Consider the following 22278-nt stretch of genomic DNA (forward strand, 5'->3'; position numbering starts at 1 on the left):
CATTAAATCAACTTACCCCAAATAATATTAAAATGATAGTCCACAATCAGAAGGAAAGCAACAAGCTTCTGCGATGATCTAGTGCAGGGATTTAAAAGAAGACAGAAATAGAAACATTTTGGACTATCAATCTATAGAATGTAATTCACCTATGTTTGTGTTCATTAGAAATGTCAAAAAAATAAAAAGAAAAAAGAAAAAAGAAATGCCTTCCTTCTTCCTTAAAGAGTCTAAACCATCAAAATATAACCAGATTTGCCAAAGAATCAAGAGCTGTCAAGATGTTAGATTATGGTATATGAATCTTATTTACATTAGCCCAACAAGGAATCAAGAGAAAGAATTTATAAAAAAACGTCTTTCTGTGCCTTTATTGTTGCTACTTGTTCATAACAATATTATATTCTCGGTGTTGCTTTTAAAGTTTGGAATTGAACAACGTAATGCCATACTATGAGCCAACTGGGGGAAATAACCAATGGTAGAGACTAATATGTATTAGCCAAATACAAACAACAGTTAATACTACTGTCCACATAGTTGGCAAATGACACATATATCCATCACCCAGTAGGACTTTACATAGAGTTCATACCAACAAAGAATAATAGTTTTGTCCACTTAGCTGATATCAAGCAATAATTATGTCATGGGAATTTATCAATATAAAACCTTTTAATGAAGGACCTTAAAGTAAATGGTTATATATATACCCCTATTGATAAAATATGCATATATACACATCCATAGGGGTACTACTGTAACTTGCATATGATTAGCAAGGCAGGCTGAAAATTTGAAGTATCAAAATCACCGAGAGTTTTGAAACATCTTTAACTAACACTGCTGGAAATGAGGGTTTTAGCGGCGTTTAAAAAACGCCGCTATAGGTCTCAAAAACGCCATCTAGACCTTTTGTGACGCTTTGCACCAAGTGCCGAAGACGCGGCCGTCGATATAACTTTGTGACGGTTTAGAAACGTCGCTATATTACTATAAAACGCCGCTAAAAGTTCTACTATGACATCACCAAGCTATTTAGCGACGTTTTTAAAACGCCGTCGTATCTCTTTTTAAAAAATCTAACCGTTGATATAATATTTAGTGACGTTTTTAGAAACGCCATGATAGCCTCTCTTTTTTTAAAAAAAAATTCTGCTAATTTTATGTGATTGAACTAAAAAAACTGAAAAATAACACTAACATGAAATAATAACTCTCATTCAAATATCAAATACAACATTAGTTCACTTTCCCATTCAATTTAATATGCAATCATCATTAATCACAAAATAACATATTCACAAATCATGTTTTAACAGAGACATTAACAGAGAAAGAAGTGTTTAAATCAAATTGATTCAAATTGATGAGAGAGTTCACTGTTAGTCTTCATTGGTCTATATACCTACATCAGAACATAAATTACAATCAGATTCACCAAAATAAACATAAATTGAAGAATTTGCAAACTTAATTTTCTTAATCACTTGATTGCATTTATTTATTTTTAATTGTTTAATTTTTTTGGTAGAGGTGGTTAGAGTTTTTCTCCTGACACAAATCTATGATTTAAGTTACAACTTTACTCCTTCAATAGAATTTAAACAAAAACTAGGACTAAAATTTTTGTTTTCATCCAGAATTGCAAAGAAGCTTTAAAAACAATTTAGATTTTAACAGAAGGCTCTGTTTAAGGGATTTATTACATTTCTTTATTTATTATTTTTCCAAAAAAGACTAAAGCCCATCAATAACAGGGCAACCTTCCATGTTCAATAGAGAGAGCTTGTGCAAACTTGCAATGCACCCAGAATAAGAGAGACTATTTTTACAAAGAATTGCAACACTTGTTTGCTTTTCTTGTTGATAAATGAAAAGTGCTTTAACACACTATTGTAGAGAAAAACTATTCAAAAAACTATTCATGGAAATCACATCTGCTCTGCAACATATTCGAAGATAAAAAACTCACTCACTTAGAATGACCAGGCAAAAGCTCTGTATCTCATGAGCTCCATCTAAAGTCTTCTTTGGAAACAGGGTAACCTGTCACAAAATAACATTGTTGAAAACAAATTGAAATGGAATTTAATAGTTAATAATTTATTTGTTTCAATGGGTAAGAATCGTCAATTACACGAATTTTAAAATCCCAATCAGCACTAATAATGAATCGTCCATCCGGTGAGAATTCCTGCAAGAACATAAAATTGTTTAGAAAAAGCCCAGCTTACAAGTAATGGTCATTCATGCATCCACACAAATGTAGCCCTAATTTCAAAGACTTTTATGTAATAACTCATAAGAATTTAACAATGTGTATAGGAGTAGAGAAAGAATACATATATATATATATATATAAACCTCAAAAACATTGGCAGGAAAAATTGTAGAAAAAAGATAATGATAAAATCTATTATGTCCAATTTATTCCTGTTATTCATGGGAAAATGGAGGGAATAATCAATGATTCACCAAAAATAAAAACTAAAAAATAAAAATTAGCAGAAATGTCTAGGACAATAAACTTGGGTCCGGCCAATTCACAATCAATTTATATTCACCTCATCTATTTTAACTTATGCTGCTATAGAATAGTTCTGAATTGAGGTTCTAATTTGAATGATCATAGAGATAACTTTCCAGCATCATGTATAAAGCTATTTTATATATTTGAAACTTGAACCAAATTCCTATACAGCAAAAGGATTATAAGTATCAATTCAAAACAAAGTCATATATTGGTAAAAGATTTCCTTTCTCTTGTTATGCAGTTGCAGGAAACCCATAATTATATTTAATCTGAATTGGGTTCAAGGAGGCAAAAGCATCGTTACCTCTACTAACAGTGTCAACTTTTTGTGGTATGCAATGAAGAAAATTGAGGTTCAGGATTGATTCTTTTGGATGCAAATATCATATCATATTCAGATTCATATGAGAGAGAGAGAGAGAAAACAACCGATAACAGAAGTGACACAATGTGTACATGCATAAAACTCCCTACCCACACATCAAAATTTGTACATTATTATCTTGATTTTGAATTCATGAAGTGTAAATAAATATTTTGAAAGCACATTGGTAAGGGCATTCAATTTCAAAATAAAGGCCAAATTGATTAAATGGTGAGTTCCTTAATAATTGTAGTCACACAGCAGGATAGACAATTTTTTCAAAAATATCCTTGTGTAATATTCTAGAAAGGAAGGTTTTTCAATTGACGGCCAACAATACCTGGGAAATGGCATATTATTGGGAAATTGTTGCCCCATGAATGCCCCTGAAACCATAGAATTGGACATGACAAAAATATAGAAGAAAATTTCAAGTGAATGGAAACAAAAACAGAAGTTGATGGTGTGATTTTACCAGGAGATGGAGACATTCCCGAAGAAGGTATCTGTGAAGGTGGTATAGATCCATAAGATGAAGCCTGAGGCTGCATCAAATGGGAGTGGGTATCTGTAGTTTACAATAAGGCTGTAGGAGCTGACAAATTTGGCAGTGCTCCTTGCACAGGCAACATAGAAGGCAACTACCTCACAGGAAAACACAATTTTTTGAGATTAAAAAATGATAATAATAAATAAATAAATAAATAAATTTGGCAATTTATTGTCTAGCTCAGCATATCTCTCACGCTTTTCTAAAGGTTTGTGCATATCTAGTTTTCATTATCCACCTAATTGTGCTTGTTCAACATATTGAGGAGTTTAGAAAGCAACTGGAACAAATATACAACCTGTTCTGGATAAAATCAACTGGAACAAAAATACAACCTGTTCTGGATAAATTAAGACATGCACACTATAGGCTTTTAATATAAGTTAGTATTCTACAAACACTAAAATTATCAATAGAAATATTTCAGCTCAGCCACATGCTTGCAACTGTGCACCTAATTACTATGTAAGCCCGAATTTATCAGGACTTCCATTGATATCATGCAAAATTTTAGCATGCATCACACACAGCTTAATATGACTGAGAAAAGTGTAGGAAAGGAGTAAATGTAAGGGCACAGATCAACACTTACTACACTCCACTACAGTTGGTGCAAACAAAGGTCCAGAAAGTAGTGCACACATATTGTGGCCCCTGATTAAAGAACACATGTCAGCCATAGTATTGAACCAAACAAAGGACTTTCAGAATTATGAACAGCCTTCGATGTGGAACTATAATTTCATTTATTGAACCACAGAAGGCAATAGCATGCATGGTTAGGACTAAATACAATGGTAACATTCAACAATTTATAGAGATGTAAGACACCACAATTTATCAAAAAAATTTAACGGTAATCAACAGAAGCAGATAAGTACTGCTATAACTTTTCCCATGTCCAATCCACAGTTTAGCATTCACTATTATGAGCAGCAGATTCAAGGAGGGGAAGGAAGGTTTTAAGTCATCAAGAAGAAGTGCATACTCTGAAATTGCTTCATAACCATCATCTGTAGTGGAGATTTGCAAATGCAAAGGCAGAGGCCTCCATTCATGCCCAGAGATGGGAAACTGAGGTTTGTTGGCTTGTTGCATCCCTATTTATTCATGGATTTTGTTTAAGGCATGCACTCCTTGAGAACCTCAAAGTGCTAGTACATATTACTCATTAACTAATGACCTCTTAGTGGCGGCTGTAAATTATATTTACACCCCCTCATTCATTTCAGCATGTCGTTTAACCCTCACCCCCTTATTTTTCTTGTTTCATTAATCAAGCTAGTTTATTTCTATCCTGCTGAGAAAACTTTATTCTCTTGGAGTTGAGATATCAAGTCTGCGCGATACTGTGAAAAGGAATCGCATTGAACTTGGATTGTTGAAACGAGCAAAAACTCTATCCATAATTATTGAAGCCCATGTAAGCATACATTAATATCTTGGATAAATGCTATTATTTATTCGATTGATGAGGACATATCCTATGTTATCATTTTTGTGTTTAATTGCAAGTTAGTTCCCTGTCATCCAAACATCTCTCAAATGTGACTCTGCTGGCATAGACATATCTTGATACCAAAATTTTAGTCAGGACGATAACTGAAGAAATTATTCTTAGACATATTTTTAACAAACTCTGGACCTGTGTAGCACTATAAACTTTTTTTCTTCAGACCCATCTTTTGAAATGATTTTCAAGACAAAGACAAAAAACTTTTAAAATTATTTTACATTGCATTAATTCTAAATTGGCTATTTAACAAAAGATACAAAACTAGGCAACCTGTAGTAAAACCTCTAGCAAACTATAAAGTTAAGGAGAAAGAGGAGACCAAAGTCCACTTAAAGTTGACAAATCAAAAAGGATGTTGCCCATATATACAGAAAAAATTAGATTAGTTTAGCCTGTATTGTTATGTACTCCCCAAAATGTAATTACTAAAGTATAGATGTAATAGAAACAAAGAAACAATACAAACACAAGCAAATAAAAACAAACACAAGCAAGCAAGATAAATAATAGCACTATTATGATGCTACTAAGAGAACGGGAAGGAGGAACCTGGTTCTAGATCAACATTTTATTATGTAATTCCTTTTCAATCAATAAATCAATGACAAACCTGTTCCAGCCAAACCCAGCTTTGGCTGATGACCTTCAATACAATATTGTGAAAAAATATAACGAAAGATCGATGAGTGATAGAAAAAAAAAATCAAATTTAAGTCAATACCCAAATTAACCAATAGACAGACTGCTAATCACTACTGAGTTCTCCAATTAATGTTTATCATCTAAATAAACCAAAATATATTTTGATACATAGAAATTGACATAATGGTGAATGTATCCTCATATTTAGAAGCATTATAGACAAAAGAATATAGCTCCAGAAAAGTAAGAGAAACCAAATTCAAGTAGATTCTCATCAGTATATTGAGTAAACAAATCTAAACACAGTTGTTCAATAACACATGGATATAAAGAGAACAGGAATATGCGACGTATTTATAAAACATCGTTAAATATTAATAAACGTGGCGTTTAAAAAAACGCCGTTAAAAAAACACCGCTTAAACCCATTTTAGAAATCACTTATCTTTTCATTATAACATGTTAACAGTGAAGAGCTTAGTTTCAACAATTAAAACTCATACTGCTTGACTAAAGTAGAGAGCACATATGAGTAGGCTTGAAAGAGTACAAACCTGTAACAGCTCAAGACATCAAATATGGTTTTGTTAATTAAATATTTATTATATGACTTGAATTATTGTCACACATGGCTATAAAGAGAACAGGAGACAGTAAACTTTGAGGTAATTTGAACCACAGACAGTAGACTTGAATTAAATAGTACTAATTTCGTAGTATGCGAGTTCAACATGTGGCCATTGAAACTTCAAAATGTGGGTCTGCTTCTTACATAGTTCATTTACTTTAGTACTATTTTCCCTTTAGAAATAATTATTTTCTTTGGCACTCATTTTTAATCATGCAATGTATTGTGCTAGTCTGAAAATGAATTGACTCTATTAGCATGTTTTAGCAAACAATATGTATGGAATATATGTATATATGTATGCAAGCAAACCTACCTTATGCATCAAAAAAAAAAAAACAAAAAACAAAACTAACCTGCCCTGAAAAAATAGAGTGATGAATAAGACAGAGCTGATCAAAGCTCCTTAGCTTCTATAGAGATCTGCAAGAACCACAAAACGAAATTTTTTTAAAAATAAAATTTTTACCCAAAAAATAAAAATAAATATAAATATAACCCAGCTCAGAAATCAGGGAAAAAAAACAAAAACAAAAACAAAAACTTGCCCAAAATTTCTCACTCCAAAACCCAGGAAAAAAAAGGGGCAAAAAATAGAAATCTAACAGAGAACAATAAAGAGAAAACTTCAACTTGAGCTTGGCATATAAACAAACATGTAATACACAAATAAATCCAAATATTACACACAAGATTTGAAGGTAGAGAAAGTGAAGAGATTGGAGATCTGTACCTCAAGCTAAAGAGAATATGGAAAAAGGAAAGTGTATATATGGGATTGTAAATGGGTAAGTGTATATTCAGAGATCTTTCAACTTTTTCAACATAACAGATCAGAAAAGGATGTGTTCAGACACAAATCAACTCCTCCTCCTCCTCATCCCCTCTCTCTCTCCCTCTCTCATATTTACGAGAGATGTAAAGATGTGTTGACACCTTGGACAAAGTGATACAAACCCTATGGGTAGAACTTACCCACGAAAATCGGCTTGCAAGGGGGGTGTCCAAACAGACCTATATTCACAAGGCCTCTGTGTTTTGATGTGGGATGATGGGATCATAACACAAGCTCCTTTAAAAAGACGTTTAAATAAGAAAATGGAATTTGATGCATCAAATTGCACTGGCCATTACAACATACAAACAAAAGATTGCCTTGTAACATAAAGTCATTGCCCAAACAACTTAAAACAGGACAAATATCCAAATAGGTTTGATTATTGATGTCCTATAGTGACCTTATATGAGTTAATTGACTCATTTCATAAACAAAGATCATCTCCACATCATTACTCTTCACTCTTCAGAATCCTTTGAATTGTAATATGGATGTTTGATCAACTTCAAAAATGGAGGGCCAATCCAAAAGAAAACTTCGAAGATGGAAGGGGCATCAATTTAAGCCATTAAATCTGCAAATGGCTCTCTTTGAGACAATTCAAGAACACCAAGAAAAGGGAAAAAAAGATAAAAAAGAAAAGGAATAGCCAATCTTTGACCAAACTTACATGCTTCAAATATTGAATGTTCACTAAATCAAACATACAACAGAAAAAAATGTATCCAATCCTTGACATATATACACAAATTTCATATGCACAAACAAAATACATAGAAAACACTGATGATCATGGACGCGAGAGAGAGAGAGAGAGAGAGAGAGAGAGGGTACCTCTTTATTCAAAATTATGATGCTTATCTTCTCACAGAGATTGAAAACTCTAAAGAACAAAATCCACAAAAATATCAAAACGCCAACCCCCCAAAAAAGAAACAAGAAAGAAAACAAAAGAAGAAACAACAATTGAAAAAAAAATAAATAAATAAAAATTATAATCATGAGTCACGTATCGATTTTTTCTTTTAACTGGAATCACAGATCGATCAATTTCAATTTCATAGTTCTTGATTACAATTTCAATTTCAATAACCAAATCGAGAGAGACAGAAGGAAGAGCTTGTGAGAGACAGAGAAATCGATACCTCGCTGGTGCAGATGGTGGTGGCGGTGGAGCTTCGAAATCGAAATTGAAATCAGAGATTCAGATGAAATCGAAATCAGAGAAATTGAGCCGGTGCAGACAGTCCTGGCGGTGGAGATTCGAAATCGAAATTGCTCTGAATCTCAAAGATGAATCTGTGAGAATGATAAGGGCTTAGAGAGGGTTGAGAGAGGCAAGATTTGAAGCCGTGAGGATTCCAAATAAGATGAACTTCGAAATCAAAATCGAAATAGCCAAGATGAATCACTGAGATTGTATCATTCTGAGATGAATTGATCCATTGAGAGGGTTGAGAGAGAGAGCGAACGAGAGAGTCAGTGAGTAAAAGATTAGGGCTGCAAAATGAGTGAGTGAGAGATTAGGGCTTCAGAGGCTCGCCCATTTAAGGGAGAAAGAGAGAGGACATTTAAAGGCGCTTTAAGACGCCTTCTATTATTGAAACGGTACCGTTTTAATATTTTAAAAAAAGTGACGTTTAGAAAACGCCGTCGAATATAATAAAATATGGCGTTTAATAAAACGTCATTAAATGAACGTCGTCAAAACTCATATTTCCTGTAGTGTAATAACCTTTCATAATAGTAATTTTCTCAACTTTTCTATAAGAAAAGCAAAGCACATTATATCTCTCTTTCCCTAATGTCCATTACTTGCAAAAAAATAAAAATAAAAAAATAAAAAAAATTCAAAAAGAAAACAAAAAGTAATCAAAATCTAAAAGTATGAGGCAAAGGCATCTTAGAAGGAAAAAGAAAACAAGAAAGTAATCAATATCATACAGAAGCTGAAGATTGACGATGGAAATTTAAAGGAAATTGTTCCAATCCAATGTCAAGACTAAACAGAACAACTATTACTCAATCTCAGATGTCATAAAGTAAACTGTCACAAAATTGAAAATTGGTGTGATTAGTGCACATGAAGCACATGTAAGCATCCTGCTACTGCTACAATTTTATCACAAGTTCTTAATAATAGTCCAAGTTCTTAATAATATAAACATGGCTTCAATTATAAGAGCTAAAAGTCAATCAATCGAGGAATCAATCTTCAAAGAGAACCAGAAGCAAAATTGGCCATTTGCAGTCCAAATGTCCTTCAAAACTAGACTACATACATACAGCAAGCCTTGGTGATAACCTGTTAGGTTAACCAAATCACTGAAAATTTGATCAAGATTTGCTTGCAGAGAGAAATGAAGCAGAGTGACAAATCTATGGGAAAAAGCAGCATGTAGTAGGAGAGGGTTGATCTAAATCTCAGAAGATCTCCTAAACAAAGCTAGATAACAATATCATAGCAACTGAACATGGCAACACAGATGAACAGTACAGAGTGTCCCTGTTTTCCAATATATTTCCTTCTTTTTGCTTTCCTCATAACCAAAAGAATAAAAATAAATTTAAGAAAATCCACTGCCACTTGAAAATCAATTGAGAAACATGTCAAAAAGATTTTGTTTATATGCGTTCAAGTATGTAGCAATGTTATCAAAAATAATACAGGTAAAGTGGAAAGTGTTGGCCGGAGCTAGTGGTGGGTAGTGGTTGGAGTTGGTAGTGTAAAGTGTATTTCATTGCACTTCTTCCAGCAAAGGGGAAAGAGTATTATCAGCATTTGAAGGTTGAATACTGATACTCTCCTTGAACTTTCAAACTTTACCTATCTTCATAGACAGTTCATAGAAAGTTCATGTTTTGGCCCAGAATTCCCATATAGTTACAGATCTAACCTGAATAGAACAACAATGTTACATACTTGAATGCATATAAACAATATATATATATATAATCCCTATTTAATCTAATGTCATATATGATGTGCTTCTTTCAATCCCTATTATTTGTTTTAAACAGTTAAAAAGTCATCGACAAATGAAAGGAAAACATCACAAGAAACAAGTGAAGAAAGAGTATATATATACAAAAAACAAAAAAAAATGAAGGAAGCTACATCTAAGTTATCAATTTAACAATGAACTTACATCTAAGTTATCAATTTAAGCAATATTAATATTGGATTTAACAATGAAGAAAGAGCATATATATCAAGAATAATTTAAAAATGAACTTACATCTAACTTATCAATTTAAGCAAAGATTAAAAAATAACATTATGCTTTTAATTATCCAAACTCAATTTTTTAAAAAATAACCATGCATTATGATAGATAGGAGTACAGATCTAACCTAAAAACACCATAAGAAAATATCAAGCAACCCCAAAGCTTATACATACTAGCTGAAACAGAGCCATGTGATGTACTACCGTTACGTGATGTGGTAGGAAGACTGTACCGTGGATGCCATGATGCCGGTGGATCGGGTATGACTCTCATCTTGAGTGTGGCTTGAGTCTCATCTGAACTAGAACTACTAGAGCTTGATTGCTCATTTTCACTAAAAGAATGGTCGGAGCTAGAACACATAGATAATATCTATAAAGAAACTACAAACATAAGATTAAGGACATGATAATCTATAAAGAAACTGCATTCAAAACGGAATAATAGTATTTTTTGTTTAACTGTATTTTTTATAGGAACTTTGAGTCTAGAGATGCTAAGACTTGCCCCAGTTTTAGGGACAAACACCCCTTGAAGCTTTACCTTATAGAATAATTACTCTCAAGTTTTGCATAACAGACAATGATCTGACCTGTCTAGTGGTAACAACTGGTGCTTAATTTGGTGACAAAATTCACTATAAGCCAACACCATAAGAGAATAAAGAAAGTAATAGAATCACTAAGTTTAAAAGTAAAAAAAAAAACTATTATGAATATTTCATTCTGATTTATCATATGTGTCACGCACTCAAAATAATAACATTAAACCCATTCATAGAGACATGCATTGAAACATAAAAGGTTCACATTCATCTATTCATCAGAGTATCTTATTTCAAAAGTATTACATATTAAAAAAAAATGCCCTACGGGCTTACAGCTTTCCAAGTTAACACTTGGTTACAAAAGAAAGTGCTAACTCAATTACACACTAAGCCCTTGGCTTGAATCTATATGTAATACAATCAAGGAAAATGAGACAACCAAAGTATGTCCGCCTCAAGCCTCCCAAGCTATGTCCTTAGAGGTGACATGATACCTGCACCTGAAAATGATGTCCCCATATAGGATGAGCCACAGCCCAGTAGAAATATACTAAACCAATTATAAACAAAGACTAAGAGATTAGCAACTGATAGATGGTCAACACTTACACTTCCATTTAAATCTTATTACAATTTCATGACAGTCGAGTCTATGTTACAATTCGCTTTCCATTTCTTATTCAATTTTGAGTTTGAAAACAAGGCTCAATACTCTGGCTAAAACATTTGATGAGATTATAGTTCATCACTAGAACACTTTCGAAATTCAAGGTGGATACACATTTTGGTGTTGTATCAATAACACATAAACTACTTCCATACTTCACAAACGATGACGATATACATTTTAGTGCTATATCAAATCAAACAATCTTTTCAATAGATAAACATATGAGCTATATCACTACTACAACAGATAAGCATATGAGCTGTATCAACATTCCAATAGATAAGCATATGAGCTACATCAACAATTCAATAGATGAGCGTATGAGCTGTATCATCACTACAATGGGAGAGCATATGAGCTGCATCCCCGGGTCCATCCCCCATCTTCCCTCAACCATTAACCGGTTTAGAGGTACATCCCCCATCTTCCCCTAAATCATGGAGTACATCCCCCATCTCTTCCCATACACAAGCAATGCATATAAACACAGAATCATATACACAATCAATCAATACATCAAATTAATGTATTCTATCAACCGTCTACACATAATGCATATAAACACATTGGTCATATGCACAATCAACCAATACATAAAGTTAATGTATTCTATCAACCGTCATACGCATAATGCATATAAACACATTGGTCATATGCACAATCAACCAATACATAAAGTTAATGTATTCTATCAACTGTCATACTCTAAGACACATCCAATTGATTAGTTTTAGTTTGCCTAATCATCATGCATTGTCTACAACAATCAACACTACCCTCCACCGGTAGCCCAAAGCAATTATTTCTAAACAAGAAATAAATGCACAAATGGATAATATATCAACATTTCAACAAGATTAACAATAAAGGATTCAACTACACTCTTTAGTCCCATACATTCTCAATTCAATTCCTCATTTTTCTTTAATTAATTATATGCATTAATTAAATAACCCAATTAGGGCAAATTACCATAATTCACAAAACAACCCTAAGGTTCCATTTCCATCAATGCCCCAACTTTAATCTCATTTCTCTATGCTTAACATGCATATTGGTTTATATATTTAAAACCCCAACTTTTGTAAAATTACACAAAGGCCCAAACTTTCTCAAAATTACCCAATAACCCCTCAACATATCAAAATGCTAAAATTCAAAGACAAAGCTCATAAGATGGAGTAGGTTATCCCTACCTCGAAGTTTGAGCCCAAACGGAGATGAAGACCCAAAGACCAACGTGTTCCAAATCCAAAGATTTTTCAGATTAAATCGACGCCCAAGTCACCCTCTATCTTTTTAACAAAGGACCTAGGATAGATTCACACTAGAGGGAGATGAAATCCTAGAGAGAAGGTAAGTATAGAGAGAGAGAGTCTCGGATCTAGGGTTTCAAAATAAAAAGGGGATGAAAAAGTGAAGTTAAACCCGCTGCTGCCTGCTGATATAAAACATGCTCGCTCGAGCGAAGACTTGGTCGCTCGAGCGACCAGACACAAGAAAACCTCGCTCGAGCGAATAAAGTCGCGCTCAAGCCAAAAACTCGAAGCTTCAAGTCTGCAACCCAAAAGCACGCTCGAGCGACAGAATGCTGGCTCGAGCGAGGAACTCGAAAACATACACCTTTCTCGCTCGAGCGAAGGAAAGCTCGCTCGAGCCAAAAACTACAGCTCTCAGGTCCAGGTGAGACACAGACGCACGCTTGAGCGAAGAAACCCTGGCTCGAGCCACCAGACACAAAAACTCAGCTCTCGCTTGAGTGACCAAAACCTGGCTCGAGCGAAGGTCCAAAATTCTGGGCAGCAACACTTGGATCCCAAACACAACCAACCTGTAACAAACCTGCCCATCACATCCCATAACTCAAATGCAAAGTATGAAAGGACGTAAACAAGATATAAACAACTGCTAACATCTACGGAAACGAGTCCGGATCACTGTACAACAAGGGGTAAAGCCCGGGATCGCTATAACCTCCCCCCCTTAAAGAATTTCGTCCCCGAAATTAAGGAAACGACAAAAGACGAGACCAACTGATCACAAAGCTCACAATACAAAGATGTTAATCTCTCAACTGATTGTCCACTTACCTTTACACATGGGAAGGGCTTAACGAGGAAACATGATCCGAAAGAGAAACAACACCCCGGCATATGAAACTTTAACAAAACCAAACCCTCTCCGAGATAACTCATCAAAACAACCGACTAGCGCTCCAAGCTAAGTCACTACTCAAAATCACAATCCCGAATAGAACAACTAATGCAAGCTTTTGTATGAATACATAGAAAATTATTCTCTGGTTAAAAAGGCATTTTCTCAAAAATAATCAAGTTTTCAACGTTAACATTCCGAAATAAAATTTTCATTTCCCATGCGAAATCCAAGAGTTTTGTAAACATTTCTCATAACACGGTGTTACTCACAACACCTAATCATTCTCAATTGATTTGGCCAAGATTTCTCATTGGAATTTCTCATAACGTTTAAATTGAATCAATTTCTCCACAATACATAATTTAGTATTCAACAACCTAACCCATTACCGGTCACCCTATCTCTATTCAAGAGACAATTTACAATATATGCTATAACATGCATTATCGACATGCATTTCTTTCAAATTCAATAATTTCTAACATGCATGGTTCACAATTCCGAAACACACTCACTGTTAATGGTACACTTGCATTCCCACATCACATTTAACATATATAATGCCAAATTAACTACCATTTTCAAAACATACTCCAGAATGCTACCATAGACTGAAACATAAGCAATGTTCATACAGTTCGTCAATACAACCAGATATTCAACGTACGTTCAAATACCTACCAATGGATCCAGATACCTCTCTCTCGGAACCGAAATTTACTTACCCAAGTGGTTTCCTCAACCCCATTACGTTTTCACAATACCTTAATGAATGGAAAAGTCCGGCTTAGCCAGACTCGATAACAATGATAATAGTAAGGCACAATCAAACACTACAGTGTTTTGGGACATCCACCACGTCCCGACTACCCACAATACTTAAACTAATATTTGGTACTTAATATCTCAACAAAGGAAACACGGAAACATTCGTGCACAAGGCTTCTAGTCAACTTTCACACAACAGGTGTAAGACGAAGCACGGGTAAGAAACAATATTACGGCACATTACTACCCCAAAAATTTTAAGGTCTTGAACAAAAATCATCTTGGTTTACGAGGAGTATCCAATAAACCCCAAGTGAAACACAACATAGCCATCCCACAAAACCCGTCATACTCACGTTGATGACGCTGTACTCAAAACAGAACTTTCAAGAAAGGGACTCCTAAACATTTGAAGTTCCCAACAACGTAACGACCTAAAGGATAACGTTGCACACTCTCGTGCCTTATAATGCACAAATAGGAACCAAACGAGTCAACATGATTCTAACAGAGTGCCTCACTCACTCTCCACAACCTTACCACCTCACCTGTGTTGCCACTATCCAAACTGGACGACGGACACTAATGTCAAAGTGACTTGACTTTACCAAACATCTAACCTCTCGATTTCACTCAGAAACCATACGAACCACACACTAACACGCATCGCACTGTACAAAACTCTCTCATCTAGAGATTTCCCTCACCACCTCGATTGAGCTCGAAGTAATAAAATTTGCATACCCTTTCCCTCGTACTAAGTTAACTGACAGGGTTTGCTACTCCGTGACATTCACCACTACCCAGTCACCGCTCGTCCCGAACACAAACTAACATAGTACCTTCATCCGCCAACGACCTATAGGGTCCACCCTTCATTCCAAATCTTACTTGTCACTCACCCCGAGAGTACAGTCAAGACACCCAGCCTCCGTGCCAAACTACTAGCCAATGCTACCGCTAGACAACCACTATGAACCAACCCCGACACCGTCGCATGTCGCCGATAAGGCTTTCAAAGATGCACCATTCTAAATTCCCAGAGTAGTAAAGGTCTTCAACCTCCCCATTAACATCCCAAACCTTTCTTCACAAAAGACTCACAACAGTGACTCGGCTCATGGGTCACACCCAAACTACGGGCTATACGCCCAATCAACCCTCACGGCAGCATCCCCTGACCTAACCAGTGTTAAGGTACAACCATATCACTTCCGATCAAAGTAAGGGAGTTCAAAAACTTAGGAAACGTCCATAAGCTACTACCTGAGATATAGCACCAGCTACTCACAACGCACCACTCCCGATGTTAACAGCCACACCCTTATATAGGGACCAACACTCCCTCTATCGAAACGACCAATCATTACACATGCCAATTCGGCAACGTTACCTACCACGGAGGTACAAGTCTAATCCTAACAAGATTATGCGTTATGCCCTCGTAAAGTACCATGTTAGATACATACTATACCTAGTATTAATCTCACACTTCACATCCTCTCGAGGAGTTCCTGCGACAGTAGACTAACACTAATGAAACTTCGACGCATACTATACCATGTTAAACATCACTTTCACACGCATAAAATCAATTAGACAACACTAATGAAATTTCGAACACCCGGCAAGTATAACTGTTCTCGCCCCCTTGTAATTCTGATTAAGATACGCATCCCTCAATAATCCTTTCGAATTTGAAAACATGGCTCATCAGTCCTCATTTTCCCAAAACCAAATCACACACATAAGAATGCATTATTACCAAAGATTTTATGGTCTTATAGCAACTTATCACATTAATAAAATTTTAGAGCTACAACATGTTCCAATCCACCCAATCCAAGGAGATTAACAAAGCAAGCATATGTATATAGGTAGATAAACAGTTTAGATGTTTCAACATTCCCAAAACACATTGGTTACACAACAGAACCCAATGGCCACAAAATGATAATTCACCAGTTACAAAACGGATTAGTCAAAACAAAACCAACCCCTCGGTATTACCACCACTGTCGTCCCTCGTTGGACTACCAAAATTGGTCATCTCCAAACATAAGATAACATACGAGCTTACAAGCCACGGACAAGAACTACTGACGTGCCCCCTCTGTCCACACCTGGAACAACTACAAACTTCCCCAACTGGGGCTTGGGAACTCGACTCTACTGAGGCCCTCGCAATCTGGCCTGCTAGTCCCCCAAAACGATACTGTTCCTGCCCAATCGAATGAAACTGAGCCTGGCTAGGTTGCAAAACCCTAAAGAAGCCCCCGACTGAGTACAGACACGTCGAATATGACCCAGCTGATTACACATCCAACAAGTAGGTGGTGCCTGAGCACGAGACTGGTTCAGAATCTGGGCTGATGAAGACCCCAACAACTGCCTCCCCACTGAGCATTTGATCGGCCCAAAACCCGGCTGGTTAGATGATCCTGGTGGTATAACTACTGGTTGAACTACTAACTCTGCCCCCTTCCTCTGTGGGCAACCCGAAACCTTGTGGCCTAGTAGACCACATTTGAAACAACTGACACCCCTCTGTTTACGTTCTCCCGAACCCAAATCCGACACTGGAAGGGTAGTTCTAGCCCGACCTCCCTGTTGCGGGTTTAAACCTCTCTACCTCTTAAAAGGCCTACCAACCCCCTGAGTCACAGGAGTTGCCGAGGTGGCTCCTTCCCCACTCTGCCCCATTGCTAACACCGCAGCCTCTACATGGGCAGCCGCCTCAACAAGCACACTATAACTTTTATGCAAAGATCCCGCTATCCTTACACGGATGTCGTCACCCAGCTTACTCTCAAACTCGAAACAACGCAAGTCCTCCGTCTCCACCAATTCTGGAGCAAACCTCGACAGGTTAGCAAACCATCTTTCGAACCGCACCAAAGGTGTAGTACCTTGGCGTAACTCCGCAAACTGTTTCCGCAACTCTTCCTGAGCGGAAGGAGGGAAATCGCAACTTCCTCGCCTAGGCATCCTAGTATAAGTAACAAAGGGTATTAGCACATTCATAAATGTGCCAAAAATAAACACTCGCGTCCTGATACATGGACAACTGTAATTCACTCCACGTAAGCACATAAACACATAAGCACTTACGAATTTCATTTCCGGATAATGATAGTCCCGAGACGTTACTAGAGTTCCGGTTAGAAACAGCATTGATCAAGTGCCTTTCCAACAGGATTCCCAGAAACCCAAGGATCCAATCAACATCCAAGAAACTACATTCCATACCCAAATAATCACATAAACATGTTATCACATAAGTACATAACATTACATCTAGGTCTCTAACAAGTGAGACAAACCCATTGTGATACTAATCACTTCCCACATACCCAAAGTATTCGAACCCGGCACGCTCTGAAACCAAGTTGTCACGCCCTCAAAATAATAACATTAAACCCATTCATAGAGACATGCATTGAAACATAAAAGGTTCACATTCATCTATTCATCAGAGTATCTTATTTCAAAAGTATTACATATTAAGAAAAAATGCCCTACGGGCTTACAGCTTTCCAAGTTAGCACTTTGTTACAAAAGAGAGTGCTAACTCAATTACACATTAAGCCCTTGGCTTGAATCTATATGTAATACAATCAAGGAAAATGAGAAAACCAAAGTATGTCCGCCTCTAACCTCCCAAGCTATGTCTTTAGAGGTGACATGATACCTACACCTAAAAATGATGTCCCCATATAAGGTGAGCCACAGCCCAGTGGAAATATACTAAACCAATTATAAACAAAGACTAAGAGATTAGCAACTGATAGATGGTCAACACTTACACTTCCATTTACATCTTATTACAATTTCATGACGGTCGAGTCTATGTTACAATTCGCTTTCCATTTCTTATTCAATTTTGAGTTTGAAAACAAGGCTCAATACTCTGGCTAAAACATTTGATGAGATTATAGTTCATCACTAGAACACTTTCGAAATTCAAGGTGGATACACATTTTGGTGTTGTATCAATAACACATAAACTACTTCCATACTTCACAAACGATGACGATATACATTTTAGTGCCATATCAAATCAAACAATCTTTTCAATAGATAAGCATATGAGCTATATCACTACTACAACAGATAAGCATATGAGCTGTATCAACATTCCAATAGATAAGCATATGAGCTACATCAACACTTCAATAGATAAGCGTATGAGCTGTATCATCACTACAATGGGAGAGCATATGAGCTGCATCCCCGGGTCCATCCCCCATCTTCCCTCAACCATTAACCGGTTTAGAGGTACATCCCCCATCTTCCCCTAAACCGTGGAGTACATCCCCCATCTCCTCCCATACACAAGCAATGCATATAAACACAGAATCATATGCACAATCAATCAATACATCAAATTAATGTATTCTATCAACCGTCTACACATAATGCATATAAACACATTGGTCATATGCACAATCAACCAATACATAAAGTTAATGTATTCTATCAACTGTCATACTCTAAGACACATCCAATTGATTAGTTTTAGTTTGCCTAATCATCATGCATTGTCTACAACAATCAACACTACCCTCCACCGATAGCCCAAAGCAATTATTTCTAAACAGGAAACAAATGCACAAATGGATAATATATCAACATTTCAACTAGATTAACAATAAAGGATTCAACTACACTCTTTAGTCCCATACATTCTCAATTCAATTCCTCATTTTTCTTTAATTAATTATATGCATTAATTAAATAACCCAATTAGGGCAAATTACCATAATTCACAAAACAACCCTAAGGTTCCATTTCCATCAATGCCCCAACATTAATCTCATTTATCTATGCTTAACATGCATATTGGTTTATATATTTAAAACCCCAACTTTTGTAAAATTACGCAAAGGCCCAAACTTTCTCAAAATTACCCAACAACCCCCCAACATATCAAAATGCTAAAATTCCAAGACAAAGCTCATAAAATGGAGTAGGTTATCCCTACCTCAAAGTTTGAGCCCAAACGGAGATGAAGACCCAAAGACCAACGTGTTCCAAATCCAAAGATTTTCAGATTAAATCGATGCCCAAGTCACCCTCTATCTTTTTAACAAAGGACCTAGGATAGATTCACACTAGAGGGAGATGAAATCCTAGAGAGAAGGTAAGTATAGAGAGAGAGTCTCGGATCTAGGGTTTCAAAATAAAAAGGGGATGAAAAAGTGAAGTTAAGCCCGCTGCTGCCTGTTGATATAAAACATGCTCGCTCGAGCGAAGACTTGGTCGCTCGAGCGACCAGACACAAGAAAACCTCGCTCGAGCGAATAAAGTCGCGCTCGAGCCAAAAACTCGAAGCTTCAGGTCTGCAACCCAGAAGCACGCTCGAGCGACAGAATGCTCGCTCGAGCGAGGAACTCGAAAACATACACCTTTCTCGCTCGAGCGAAGGAAATCTCGCTCGAGCCAAAAACTACAGCTCTCAGGTCCAGGTGAGACGCAGACGCACGCTCGAGCGAAGAAACCCTGGCTCGAGCCTCCAGACGCAAAAACTCAACTCTCGCTCGAGCGAACAAAACCTGGCTCGAGCGAAGGTCCAAAGTTCTGGGCAGCAACACTTGGATCCCAAACGCAACCATCCTGTAACAAACCTGCCCATCACATCCCATAACTCAAATACAAAGTATGAAAGGACGTAAACAAGATATAAACAACTGCTAACATCTACGGAAACGAGTCTGGATCACTGTACAACAAGGGGTAAAACCCAGGATCGCTATAATATGTTTATGTTGCAGCTCAAACAAGAATCAATGGTGGGACATAGATGGCCTTGCAAAAAACTGATGTTCCATTCTGAATATTTCATTCTTGACACATTTGCTAAGAAATTGTTTTTATGAGCTGTAAAAAAACCTAAGACAACCAATTTGTAGCTTACATAATAAATTAGTTTTCATACTTCCAATCCCGTAATTTTTCCCTTCAAATGATGTTTTTATTTGACCTTTTTTTTTGGGTAAAACAGTATTTGAGAGTCAGCACTTTGCAGCAGCAAATGTTCGTGTGTGATTTTTTCACTTTGGAATGGCATGAAGTTTTGTAGGCCATAAATGGAACCAAATTGCACATGAACATTATTAAAAGATTAGCATATGAAGCAAGTCAACTACTAACTTGTGAGTTAATCATTTTGTCTATTTTTATTAGAGATATGGCCCAACTGATTTCAGATACATTAAACCAGTGATACATTAATTTTTGCAGTGTCAATATAATAATTAACAAGCTCTGTGATCTAATATGTATTTCCAGAATATTGATTCACAATTACGGTTAAATTTTTGTTGAACTATCATCTTTTTTGGCCCAATACTGTGTCCTATTTATCCAAATAAAATTGTCATATGAAAATTAGTGTAGATGTTTCTTTCAGTTCAAAAAAGAACCTAACAGATCAAATCTATTCATGGGGTTACGAAAGGGGATCTTTGCAAGTACAATTTCTTGGAAGTCTTTTATATGGCCTCAGAAACTCAGTTTCACATCATCTTCCCATCCAATCTACTTAGCCATGACCAGCTTTCAACAATTCAACAATCTATTTTTATTAAGCAATTCAACAAATCAACAGACACACATATTGATGTGTACAAATGTTATACATGCAGTAAAATTCGAAAGAAATAGAGAGAGAGAGAGAGAGAGAGAGAGAGAGAGAGAGAGAGAGAGAGTACCGATTAAAGTTCAAAAACAAAGCAAACTATTCGCAACCATTGGAGCTTGAGGATCAAGTAAGAATTCCTTAAAACATTGATTTCAGTAAATGAGGATCAAGTCAGAATGCCTCTCTCTGAATCTCTGCAAATGAGGATCAAGTAAGAATGCCTTCAAAACATTGATCTCATAGATCTAAAGAGAGAGAGAGAGAGAGAGAGAGAGAGAGATAGTGGAGCTCGCTACCTCGCCGGTGCAGATGACAGTGGCGATGAAGCTTCGAAATCGATCTGAATCTTCGAAATCGCCGGTGTAGATGGAGCTTCGATGAAGAAATGTGTGCGTATAAGGGTTGAGAGAGAGGAAGAGAGATGTGTGCGTATTCAAGCTAAGACTCAGTGTTATGTATACTTATAGGATTGAGCATGTTGTGTTCTTTGAAGCTCTCTTCAACAGCCAATTGATCTTTTGAGAGACAAAACTTCTTCCTAGAGTAATCTCCTTCGTCTTCTTCATCGCTGAGAGAGAGAGAGAGATAGATTTGTGCGTATGAGGGTTGAGAGAGAGAGAAAGGGCTCATTCAAAATAAGGGTTTCAAAAAGAGGCACGTGTACCTACAGCATTTGGAGACGTTTCAAATGCGTTCAATTAGAAAACGGTATCGTTTTGGTTAAAAAGATATGCGGCGATTATAAAACGCCGTTAAAATTAGAAAACGTGACGTTTAATAAAATGTCGTTAATTAAATGCCATTAAATCCCTAATTTCTTGTAATGAGTCACTTCCAGAAAAACACCTAGATGTTATATCCATATGGTTTCCTCATTACTTCACTCACCTTCTGCGAAGTCTAAATGATTAAACTCTTTAGATTATAGAATTCCATTGGTTGGTGTTGAAGTTGTTACCTTCAGATTGGTTTGTGATACATAAATTCGATTCAGTTTTGTCGTCGCTCCATTGATCATCTCTATTAGTTACCTTCTTCTTGGGTTGGATGAAATTCTCATACTGAGTTCCTTCAGTGGCCTGCTTTCTCTTATGTCCATTGATCGAACTGTCAAAAGGTGGGACGGAGTATTGTGAATAGCTTGTGTCAGAATAGCCTTCACAGACTGAATTTGCTAGCTTCAAAGCTT

The 22278-nt window shown here is 36.3% G+C and overlaps 2 long non-coding RNA genes across 3 annotated transcripts; both read right to left on the reverse strand.

Moving 5' to 3' along the window:
* Nucleotides 1-2138: 2138 nt before the first annotated feature.
* LOC145801640 (uncharacterized) lies at nucleotides 2139-3461 on the reverse strand. Its single transcript, XR_014343266.1, has 3 exons — nucleotides 3376-3461; nucleotides 3241-3286; nucleotides 2139-2197 (listed from the first exon to the last, which is right to left on the reverse strand). It is a non-coding gene; the product is annotated as an uncharacterized LOC145801640 (long non-coding RNA).
* Nucleotides 3462-9426: 5965 nt separating this feature from the next.
* Nucleotides 9427-21337, reverse strand: LOC114304688 (uncharacterized). 2 transcript variants are annotated; one of them, XR_014342136.1, is made up of 2 exons: nucleotides 21160-21337; nucleotides 9427-10656 (listed from the first exon to the last, which is right to left on the reverse strand). It is a non-coding gene; the product is annotated as an uncharacterized LOC114304688 (long non-coding RNA). The 2 variants fall into 2 exon arrangements; XR_014342135.1 differs by having other exon boundaries at nucleotides 9427-10676.
* Between the last annotated feature and the right edge of the window lie 941 nt (nucleotides 21338-22278).

Source organism: Camellia sinensis, chromosome 10 (assembly GCF_055761805.1).
Source record: "Camellia sinensis isolate YWXY chromosome 10, ASM5576180v1, whole genome shotgun sequence".
NCBI classification, from domain to species: domain Eukaryota; kingdom Viridiplantae; phylum Streptophyta; class Magnoliopsida; order Ericales; family Theaceae; genus Camellia; species Camellia sinensis.